The following is a 12,348-nucleotide window of genomic DNA, read 5'->3' on the forward strand; positions in this document are numbered from 1 at the left end:
ATCAGGCCGACCAGAAAATCTGGTCATCTGAAGAAGACAAAAAGTCTGCCCGGCCGAGCGGCCCAGAAGGGCTCGGGCCGACCAGAAAATTAGGGCATCTCAGGCCGACCAGAAAATCTGGTCATCTGAAGAAGACAAAAGTCTGCCCGGCCGAGCCGCCCAGAAGGGCTCGGGCCGACCAGAAAATGAGGCCATCTCAGGCCGACCAGAAAATCTGGTCATCTGAAGAAGACGCCAAAAGTCTGCCCGGCCGAGCCGCTCAGAAGGGCTCGGGCCGACCAGAAAATGAGGTCATCTCAAGCCGACCAGAAAATCTGATCATCTGAAGAAGACAAAAGACCTGTCCGGCTGTCCGGACCGGATATGGCGCAAGCGCTAGAAGACAAAAGACCTGTCCGGACAGGATATGACGCATTCGCTAGAAGACAAAAGACCTGTCCGGCTGTCCGGACAGGATATGGCGCATTCGCTAGAAAACAAAAGACCTGCCCGGCCGAGCCGCCTAGAAGGCTTAGCCGGACAGGATATGGCGCATTCGCTAGAAGACAAAAGACCTGCCCGGCCGAGCCGCCCAGAAGGCTTAGCCGGACAAGATATGACGCGTTCGCTGAAGAAGACAAAATTCTGCCCGGCCGAGCCGCCCAGAAGGGCTCGGGCCGACCAGAAAATTAGGTCATCTCAGGCCGACCAGAAAATCTGGTCATCTGAAGAAGACAAAAGTCTGCCCGGCCGAGCCGCCCAGAAGGGCTCGGGCCGACCAGAAAATGAGGCCATCTCATGCCGACCAGAAAATCTGGTCATCTGAAGAAGACGCCAAAAGTCTGCCCGGCCGAGCCGCTCAGAAGGGCTCGGGCCGACCAGAAAATGAGGCCATCTCAGGCCGACCAGAAAATCTGGTCATCTGAAGAAGACGCCAAAGACCTGTCCGGCTGTCCGGACAGGATATGGCGCAAGCGCTAGAAGACAAAAGACCTGTCCGGCTGTCCGGACAGGATATGGCGCATTCGCTAGAAGACAAAAGACCTGTCCGGCTGTCCGGACAGGATATGGCGCATTCGCTAGAAGACAAAAGACCTGCCCGGCCGAGCCGCCCAGAAGGCTTAGCCGGACAGGATATGACGCGTTCGCTGAAGAAGACAAAGACCTGCCCGGCCGAGCCGCCCAGAAGGCTTAGCCGGACAGGATATGACGCGTTCGCTGAAGAAGACAAAATTCTGCCCGGCCGAGCCGCTCAGAAGGGCTCGGGCCGACCAGATCAGGCCGACCAGAAAATCTGGTCATCTGAAGAAGACAAAAAGTCTGCCCGGCGAGTCGCCCAGAAGGGCTCGGGCCGACCAGAAAATGAGGCCATCTCAGGCCGACCAGAAAATCTGGTCATCTGAAGAAGACGCCAAAAGTCTGCCCGGCCGAGCCGCCCAGAAGGGCTCGGGCCGACCAGAGAAATGAGGTCATCTCAGGCCGACCAGAAAATCATGGTCATCTCAGGCCGACCAGAGAAAATGAGGTCATCTCAGGCCGACCAGAAAATCTGGTCATCTGAAGAAGACAAAATTCTGCCCGGCCGAGCCGCCCAGAAGGGCTCAGGCCGACCAGAAAATTAGGTCATCTCAGGCCGACCAGAAAATCTGGTCATCTGAAGAAGACAAAATTCTGCCCGGCCGAGCCGCCCAGAAGGGCTCGGGCCGACCAGATCAGGCCGACCAGAAAATCTGGTCATCTGAAGAAGACAAAAAGTCTGCCCGGCCGAGCCGCCCAGAAGGGCTCGGGCCGACCAGAAAATGAGGCCATCTCAGGCCGACCAGAAAATCTGGTCATCTGAAGAAGACGCCAAAAGTCTGCCCGGCCGAGCCGCCCAGAAGGGCTCGGGCCGACCAGAAAATGAGGCCATCTCAGGCCGACCAGAAAATCTGGTCATCTGAAGAAGACGCCAAAAGTCCTGTCCGGCTGTCCGGACAGGATATGGCGCAAGCGCTAGAAGACAAAAGACCTGCCCGGCCGAGCCGCCCAGAAGGCTTAGCCAGACAGGATATGACGCGTTCGCTGAAGAAGACAAAATTCTGCCCGGCCGAGCCGCCCAGAAGGGCTCGGGCCGACCAGAAAATGAGGCCATCTCAGGCCGACCAGAAAATCTGGTCATCTGAAGAAGACGCCAAAAGTCTGCCCGGCCGAGCCGCCCAGAAGGGCTCGGGCCGACCAGAAAATGAGGCCATCTCAGGCCGACCAGAAAATCTGGTCATCTGAAGAAGATGCCAAAAGTCCTGTCCGGCTGTCCGGACAGGATATGGCGCAAGCGCTAGAAGACAAAAGACCTGCCCGGCCGAGCCGCCCAGAAGGCTTAGCCGGACAGGATATGACGCGTTCGCTGAAGAAGACAAAATTCTGCCCGGCCGAGCCGCCCAGAAGGGCTCGGGCCGACCAGAGAATTAGGTCATCTCAGGCCGACCAGAAAATCTGGTCATCTGAAGAAGACGCCAAAAGTCTGCCCGGCCGAGCCGCCCAGAAGGGCTCGGGCCGACCAGAAAATGAGGTCATCTCAGGCCGACCAGAAAATCTGGTCATCTGAAGAAAACAAAAAGCCTGTCCGGCTGTCCGGACAGGATATGGCGCATTCGCTAGACGACAAAAGCGCTAGAAGACAAAAGACCTGTCCGGCTGTCCGGACAGGATATGGCGCATTCGCTAGACGACAAAAGCGCTAAAAGACAAAAGACCTGTCCGGCTGTCCGGACAGGATATGGCGCATTCGCTAGACGACAAAAGCGCTAAAAGACAAAAGACCTGTCCGGCTGTCCGGACAGGATATGGCGCATTCGCTAGAAGACAAAAGACCTGCCCGGCCGAGCCGCCCAGAAGGCTTAGCCGGACAGGATATGACGCGTTCGCTAGAAGACAAAGACCTGCCCGGCCGAGCCGCCCAGAAGGCTTAGCCGGACAGGATATGACGCATTCGCTAGAAGACAAAGACCTGCCCGGCCGAGCCGCCCAGAAGGGCTCGGCCGGACAGGATATGACGCGTTCGCTAGAAGACAAAGACCTGCCCGGCCGAGCCGCCCAGAAGGACTCGGCCGGCCAGAGCTCCAGTGCAGATTTTGTCCGGCCGAGCCGCCCAGAAGGCTTCGACGGACAGACCTCCAGTGTAAATTCGGCCCGGCCGAGCCGCCCAGAAGGCTTAGACGGACAGACCTCCAGCGCAGTTTCTGCCCTTTCAGGCCGCCCAGAAGGGCTTGGCCGGCCAGACTTCCGTTCCAAAATTTGGCCGTACTGGATAGCTCAGAGGCTCCTATCCGGCCGTGCTCCTTCAGGCCAAACTTCAAGGCCAGACCAGAGCGCCCGGAGGCCCCCTGTCCGGCCGCAGTTTCTTCAGGCCCAGTCTGAGGCCGGCCTGAGCTGCCCAGAGGCCTTAAGGCCGGCCAGATGCTGTTTTTAACCCTCTCTTTGCTTCTCCCAGCCACTCTCATGGCTCGAAGAACCAGGGGGCAACTGATGGGGTCCGGACTCAGCACTGAGGGAATCCGGACTCACCACTGAGGGAATCCGGACTCAGCACTGAGGGGTCCGAACTCAGCTCTGAGGGGTCCGAACTCAGCATCCAATTGGCTGCTGGCACGTGGCCCTCACAAGGACCGTTGGAAGGCCAACACCTGTCCCCACTAGGTGTGGCACCTGGACCAATCAGGGACTTCCACCTGCCCTTCTTAGGTATGAGACCTGGTCCATACAGAGCCCACCACCTGTCTTGGACAGGTGGCTCAGAATTACCACCTGTCCTAGACAGGTGGCTCAGAATCACTATAAATAGCCTTCACTTGTGCTAAGGTGAGGGTTCTAAGATCTGAAATCCAAAATCCTAAGCTCCTCAGTTCGGAATTGCTCTGCACTCCTGCTCATACTGACTTGAGTGTCGAAGCGCCCGTCCGGAGCACCACTCCGGGCTGGTCTTCTGACCCTTTGTCTTCTTGTCAGGCCCTAACAGCGCAGGACGCCATCAGCCCTTCAGGCCCAGATCAGCCCTTCAGGTCCAGATCAGCCCTTCAGGCCCAGATGAGTCCTTCAGGTCCAGATCAGCCCTTCAGGCCCAGATGAGTCCTTCAGGCCCAGATCAGCCCTTCAGGTCCAGATGAGTCCTTCAGGCCCAGATCAGCCCTTCAGGTCCAGATCAGCCCTTCAGGCCCAGATCAGTCCTTCAGGCCCAGATCAGCCCTTCAGGTCCAGATGAGTCCTTCAGGCCCAGATCAGCCCTTCAGGCCCAGATCAGCCGTTCAGGTCCAGATGAGTCCTTCAGGCCCAGATCAGCCCTTCAGGCCCAGATCAGTCCTTCAGGCCCAGATCAGCCCTTCAGGCCCAGATCAGTCCTTCAGGCCCAGATCAGCCCTTCAGGCCCAGATCAGCCCTTCAGGCCCAGATGAGTCCTTCAGGCCTAGATCAGCCCTTCAGGTCCAGATGAGTCCTTCAGGTCCAGATCAGCCCTTCAGATCCAGATGAGTCCTTCAGGCCCAGATGAGCCCTTCAGGTCCAGATCAGCCCTTCAGGCACAGATCAGTCCTTCAGGCCCAGATGAGCCCTTCAGGCCCAGATCAGTCCTTCAGGCCCAGATCAGCCCTTCAGGTCCAGATCAGTCCTTCAGGCCCAGATCAGCCGTCCTTCGGCCCAGATCAGTCCTTAAGGTCCAGATCAGCCCTTCAGGTCCAGATCAGCCTTTCCGGCCCTACCATAACCTGTTACCAATTTTAGACCTAACAGATTTGGCGCCATCCGGACTCAGTCCTGGCGCCATCAAAAACTGGGTGCGCGATGACGGACTCAGTCCCGGGGGGCGGTGATGCTCTGGAAACGACTCGAGGCTCCGGTACAGCCAGCTCTGCTTCTGGAGAAGGAACTGCTACCAGCCCGGGGTCAGGGTCCGGAACTGTGCACTCGGCTATGAAGTCAGCGAGAATCTGAGCTTTGATCGCCGGCCTGGGTAGATACTTGATATCAAACTCACTGAGCTCCACGGCCCACTTGACAAGTCGGCCCGAAGTATCTGGTCGGTGGAGGATCTGTCTGAGAGGCTGCCCTGTCAAGACCTTGATTGTGTGCGCCTGGAAGTACGGCCTTAGCTTCCGGGCCGCCATAATAAGGGCGCACACGAGCTTTTCTACTCGCTGATATCTGGTCTCTGCATCATGGAGGACCTTGCTGACATAGTAGATCGGCTTTTGCTGGTTAGACTCTTCTCTGATCAGTACTGCTGCGACTGCCAAGGGTCCTGCTGAGAGGTACAGAATCAGCTCTTCTCCTGGCTCCGGCGTGGACAACAAGGGGGGGAGGATAAGTACTGCTTCAGCTCCTCGAACGCTGCTTGACATTCCGGAGTCCAGGGCGCGGTTTTTATACCTTTGATCGCATTGAAGAACGGGAGGCATCTCTCGGCGGATTTTGAAATAAACCGCCCCAGAGCTGCCACCAGCCCGGTCAGCCGCTGTACTTCTCTGATAGTGTTGGGAGGAGTCAGCTCCATTACCGCCTTGATCTTCTCCGGATTCGCCTCTATTCCTCTCTGGCTTACCATGAAGCCCAGGAATTTGCCTGCTCCGACGCCAAACGTACATTTGGTCGGATTAAGCTTCATGTTGTGTTCCCTCAAGACTTGGAAGGCCTCTTCGAGGTCGGAGACGTGGTTGGAAGCACTTCTGCTCTTTACTAGCATATCATCAACGTAGACCTCCATGTTCCGACCGATCTGATTTCTGAACAGCTTGTTGACGAGACGCTGGTAAGTGGCTCCTGCATTCTTCAGTCCGAAAGGCATCACCCGATAGCAATAAGTCCCCTGGTCGGTAACGAATGATGTCTTCGGGATGTCTGAATCGTACATTCTGATTTGATTGTATCCTGAGAAAGCATCCATGAAACTGAGCAGCTCGTGACCTGCTGTGGCGTCAATGAGCTGGTCTATTTTTGGGAGTGGGTAGCTGTCCTTTGGGCAGGCCTTGTTCAGGTCTGTGAAGTCTATACAGGTCCTCCACTTCCCGTTGGACTTTTTCACCATCACCACATTCGCGAGCCAGTCCGGATACTGGATCTCACGGATGAAATCGGCCTTCAAAAGCCTCTCCACCTCTTCTCTGATGGTTCTCCGCCTTTCTGGCGCAAAGTGTCTCCGCTTCTGCTTCACGGGCTTGCATGTCTGATCGACACCGAGTTCGTGGGTGCTAATCGACGGGTCAATGCCGGGCATGTCTGAAGGAGTCCAGGCAAAGACATCTGCATTGGCTCTGAGGAACTGAGCGAGATTCTGCTGCGCGGCCTCTGGCAGGGCAGAGCCGATATGGACAACCCTCTGTTCGTCATCGATGTTCAATTGAATAGAGATGAGGTCCTCTGCGGGCTCGTTGACTGTGACCTGCGCTTCGTCTCTGAGATCGTACAGCTCGATTGGAAGAGACTCAGACGCATTCTTCCCTCTCAGCGCTGCCGCATAGCATTGTCTTGATTGGGGTTGATCCCCTCTGACTTCACCTACGCCTCCTGGCGTAATGAACTTCATCTTCTGATGATAAGCGGAGGGAATAGCTCGGAGGAGGTTCTGGCCAGGGCGTCCTAGAATGGCATTATAGGCCGACTTGGCCTTAACCACCAGGAAGGTCACCATAGCAAAGGACTGGCGGGGCGGCTCCCCGATAAGAACTGGAAGCTCAATCTGCCCTTCGACCTTGACAACTTCTCCTGAGAACCCAAACAGATCTGAGTTGGCCGGCTTCAGACGGTCAGCTCCGATCATCATCTGTTCGAAGGCGTGATAGTAGAGGATGTCGGCGGAGCTCCCGTTATCGACCAGGATCTTCTTCATTTCCCAGTTTGCCACTAGCATTGTGACGACCAGGGCATCATCGTGCGGGAGGATCAGACCGTCAAGATCTGCCTCCGAAAAGGATATCTCATTTTCTGGCTCGGCCCTCTTGCTGCAGGCATGGACGGCGTTGACCTGCCGGGCATAGGTCCTGCGGGCCGATGAAGAGGTCCCTCCCGCGGTCGGCCCTCCTGAAATGGTACCAATAACACCATGAGGTTGAAGTTGAGGTTGAGGTACCTGAGGAGGGAGAACGGCCGGGGCAGGAGCCTGGATGCGGTCGCCCAGGGGTTGGGCGTCTCGAGGACTTCTGTCTCTGGGCCTCGGGTTGTCCTGGCGCTCCCTTCTGTTGTCATTATTTTTTAAGTACCTCCCAAGGTACCCTCTGCTTATCAGCTGCTCGATCTCCTCCTTGAGATGAATGCAGGCGTTGGTGTCGTGGCCGTGGCTCTTATGGAACCGGCAATACCTGGACATATCTTGCGTGCCCGCCTCTGGCGTCTGCTTCTTCGGCCATCGGATGAAGTCTTCTTTCCGAATGGCTGCCAAAATTTGAGCCCTAGATGCGGTGAGCGGCGTGTAGCGCTCCCTCGTCGGGGGGGCTCCTCTCCTTTCGAGGCCGGGGGGAGCTCCTTTCCTTCCGGGACGGGCTGCTCTCCTTCCTCTGGGGTCTGTCATCCCTACGCTGCTTGGCGGGGTTCTTCTCCTCTGGTCTTCTCTTGCTGACGGAATCCAGGGCAGCGAGAGTCTCCTCGACGGAGATGTACTCTTCCGCCCCGGTCATCAGATCTGCCAAGGACTGCGGATTGCGTCGAGCGACTGCTCTTCTGAAGTCGGTGGACCGGGCTCCGGCCAGAAGAGCATTCGTTGCCGCGGAGGGATCCAGGTTGGGCACCTGCAGGGCCTCCCTGTTGAACCGGCCAACGAACGCTTTTAAGGCCTCGCCGTCTTCCTGCCTCAGGGCCATCAGTGAAGCCGTTGTCTTTCGAGGTCTTCTGCTGCTCATGAAATGCCGGGCCAGGTCGTCCCCGAAGTCGTCGAAATTGTCCACAAACTTGGGCTTCAGCCGTGAGTACCAGTCTCTCGCGGCTCCAGTTAATGTGGTGGGGAGTGCCCTGCAAAGGAACCCGTCCGACGCCCCGTGGAGAAGCATCGTGGTCCTGAAGGTCTGCAGATGATCCACGGGATCGGTGGTCCCATCGTACTGCGGGATCTGCGGCATCTTGAAGCCCAAGGGGACTGCCGCACCGAGTACTCTGTCTGTGAAAGGGGGATTGCTACTGAAGATCCTTGAAGCAGGGCGGCCATGATCTCTAGCCAGCTCTTCGATTCTATTATCGATCTTCTGGATTCTCAGTAACATCGGATCATCCCTCTGTTCGGCCAGATGGGCAGGTCTACTCCTTACGGCTGATGGGCTCCTTGCGGATCCGGACTGGCTGAGGGGACTCCTTCGCCGGTGCCGCGATCCTTCTCCGTGCATAGGGTCTCTCTTGCTACCACGTTTCTGCACGGAGGGAGATCGTGACCGGTGATGCTGTCGAGGCTCAGGGCGCACGTTCCTGTCCCGCGAGCGGTGGTCTCTTCTTGTGGAGTGACGAGTTTGGTCGCGGGGTGGAGACGCGCGTTCTCTGCGGGAGCTTTCTCCCCTCTGAACGGGTCGAGAAACCTCGACTGGGTGTTGCTGGAGTGCGGGGGCCGCATTCCTGAACTGCGCAACTACAGCAGTCATTTCCTGAAAAAGGGCCCGCATCTCCCTTGGGGTTGGGGTAGGGTCTGAGCGGTCCGAGTGGGGCGAAGTTCGCTCCACGGCCGCCCCGACCTCCACCTGTGAGGCCAGACGCTCACTTCGTCCTTCACGGGGGGCCGTAGCCCGGGTAGCCCGAGAAGTCGGAGGTGCTCGCTTGCCGGTCTGTCCTACCATTTTTATCTGGGTGAGATTTCGAACAGCTTTTTGTTGCGTGGTCCCACGGATGGCGCCAAATCTGTTAGGCCTAAAATCGGTAACAGGTTATGGTAGGGCTGGGTGGTCCGAACTAACGAGCCACGACTGAGAGGCTGGTTGAGTCCTGCGCTGCACAAGAGTACAGACAAGAAAGAAAAGGGTCAGAGGACCAACCCGGAGTGATACTCCGGACGGGCGCTTCGACACTCAAGTCAGTATGAGCAGGAGTGCAGAGCAATGTCAGAGCAAAAAGCTTAGAGTCCTGGTTCTCAGTTTTTCAGGACCCTCACCTTAGCACAAGTGAAGGCTATTTATAGTGATTCTGAGCCACCTGTCTAGGACAGGTGGTAGTTCTGAGCCAGGTGGTGGCCTCTGTATGGACCAGGTTTCATACCTAAGGAGGGCAGATGGAGGTCCCTGATTGGTCCAGGTGCCACACCTAGTGGGGACAGGTGTTGGCCTTCCAACGGTCCTTGTGAGGGCCACGTGCCAGAAGCTAATTGGATGCTGAGTTCGGGCCCCTCAGTGCTGAGTCCGGATTCCCTCAGTGCTGAGTCCGGACCCTATCAGTAACCATCACACATTATTACCCCCTAAATCTCGGAAAGAAAGAATGATCCCAAGTAAAAAATTTGCACCGGAAATGTTTTTCTTGAAATCCAAACAGGGCCTTAGGCCCCGTTTCTTTCCACATAAAATGGGTGTAAAATAAAATTTTAATTGGATGATTCTAATTCCACAGAGGTCTTCACCTATTGGGTCGTAGACGTCTCAATCACCAAACATAGGTAAATTATTTTATATTTCTTAAAATAAGGAATAATTCATGAAAAAGGAGATATAATATGTAATAAATCAAATTAATTATCATGAAGTGAAAGATTTCTATTATTAGGGTCTCGCATTATGGCTTTGATATGATATGTAGGTGATAAGGAAGGATAGAACAAGTTGAGATGGATTGGATATCCTTAGCATCAGCATTTATTCTTACAACTACTAAGTCGTTAAACATACCTGTCAATCATCACGCACTAAGATGAAAATTACAAGGTAGTGTATCTTCATCACCTTAGTTTCTATGTCTTTGTTACAAACCCTTAGGCTGCATTTGGATGGCAAGAATCAAGAATCAGAATCAGAATCAGAATCGACATCATATTCTATTCTACCTCAGATGGAATGAGAAAAATTAAAATTAAAATTTTAATAAAAAAATTCTACTCCAACCCGGGTGGAATTAGAATACGGCCTGTTGGGGTGGGAAATAAATTGCCACATTTTTTACCCTCGATTGCTCCCCGATGTCAATTCCGCCCTGTGATCCCATTATTTTTATGAGCCAAACACCCGAATTGGGTGGAATTGGAACCAGATCTCGATTCCAGTGCTTGATTCCAGTAATCTAAACGCACCCTAATGTTTTTTTTTTTTCTCGTGTATATGATTTGTAATACGTCGCTTGTTTTTAAGTAGTCGTGCGTTGATCTTTGTATGTTTTCTTTATACAGTAAAAGTTGATTCTCATCCTGTCGAGGTAAGCTTTTACATCTAACCATGTAAATCTTCCCATTGTTTGTGTTCTTTATGCGTTAATTTGCATATTTTTACTACTTTGATTTTGTTTAAATCATTTTTTTTCTGTCTGATTATCTACATAGTGATATGAGAGCTGTAGGATCGATATAATAGAGAAGAACGGAGGAATTAAAGAGCTTGTTTAGGAGATTCTCATTGAAGGTAGAATTTTATAATGAAATATTCATCATCTCAACTTTCAAATTACTCTAGGTTATTCAGAATGATTAATGTAAGGAAAAAGAATTTCTGCTTACCTTTCTCGAATATTTTGCTTATGTATGGACTGATCGACTTTACAAAGAGCCATTTAGAGGTGTAGAGTGACCCAAAATGGCAACAAGTGACTAGAACTTTGAGTTTGAGATTAAGAAATTTGATGAAAAATGTAGCCTTATTCTTTGGAGGAGAAGGATGGAGAAGATCAAGGAAGACGTGTGAGACGACAATCAATGGAAAATTTAATTACTAAACTATGTGAGAAGTTGGAAATGCTTGACATGTCATAGTGCTTGTCCAAACAATATGTATGTGGAGCTTCAATTATACGGGCTAAAGATGTTGGAAGGCGAGAATCTTTCAAAATATATAATTGTGTTGAATGAGAATGTGAATAAACTCCACGAGATTGCTAAAAAGGAGAGGATAGTGACATCGCCTTTTACTCTTTTTTCCTGTTTCTTAAGAAAATCACGTGACTTCGCTGTTGTTCATGGAGGATACAATGTAGTGGAAGAAGTCAGAAAGTCTCTCATATCTAATGGGATTAGGAGACAAGCCAAACTTGAGGATGGTGAAGATCAAGGGTTGATTTTTTTATGGAGAGAATTATATAAAACGATCATTTCACAAGAGATTTAAGAAAGGAAAGTCGAGATCCAAGATCAACAAAAAAGGAATGAATTTGAGAGCTTCAAGTGGTACTGAAAAACAATGCTCATACTGATAATAATAGTATTTCTAATAATGCGACAATAGTACTGATGGGTGGGCAAAATGAGATACTTAGAGAGGTCCTCACAGTCTCCACATATATTAATACTTCTCCTAATGATGGGTGAAAAAAATTAGGATGTTATGTTCAATTTTACTTGAGGGGAGAATACTTTGGTACGTTCTAGGAGAACATGGTTGGTACAGTCTCCGTGGGTAGCCAATCCGTTGTGATGTCACTGGAGTTGGGATGGTGAAGATCAAAATATTCGACAATGGTCACACTTTGGGGCGGTATAGTCTCCTTTGACTCCAAAAGCTGTAAGTACTATTCTACTGATTGAGCAATGTAAATCACACCTAAGCTACATGGTTCTAATGAAAGAAGAGGAGTGTGACAGATAATATCATCTGGTAGGCAATACAATATCTGGTAGTATTTCTTATGACATCAATGGGTGATGAAAAATATGGTTCAAGAAAGAACTACTGTTTGTATATGGTCTCTTTTGCAATTAAATTAAAAAAGAGCAATGAAGCCGAAGTCAATGGGGGTACTATTGTTAAAAGGTTAAAACCTCGGGCTTGAGGACGTAGTTATCCATAAAAAGACCCACCTGTCATATAGGTCTCCAGAGTTAATTAGATATGTTGATTCCGGACAACTAAACATTTGCATTAAGCTATGTTGATAAAAAAAGGCTAGTGATCATAGGTTATTTGGAGGTTGAGTTCCTTAGGCCGTCTTTGTACAAGCCAATAGATGGAGTAGTGGATAGATCAAGGTCACTCTCCAGAGTTAATTAGATATGTTGATTCGGGACAACTACACATTTGCATTAATCTATGTTGATAAAAAAGGCTAATGATCAGGTGGAGTTAGAACCAACTACACATTTCGATGTCCTGTGTAGTTGATGCTTAAGAAGGCCAATGACGATTTGCATAACACAAATATAGACTTTGAATAATAATCTTCAAAGTGGTTGCAAAATAAGCCAATGTGAAGATTGTTAGGTTGGTATCTTATTTATGAAACTCTATTGGTTTCAAGTAACAC

Source organism: Tasmannia lanceolata, unplaced genomic scaffold (genome assembly GCF_043159265.1).
Source record: "Tasmannia lanceolata isolate RefF3 unplaced genomic scaffold, GAP_Taslan_0.1 ptg000015l, whole genome shotgun sequence".
Classification (NCBI taxonomy): Eukaryota; Viridiplantae; Streptophyta; class Magnoliopsida; order Canellales; family Winteraceae; genus Tasmannia; species Tasmannia lanceolata.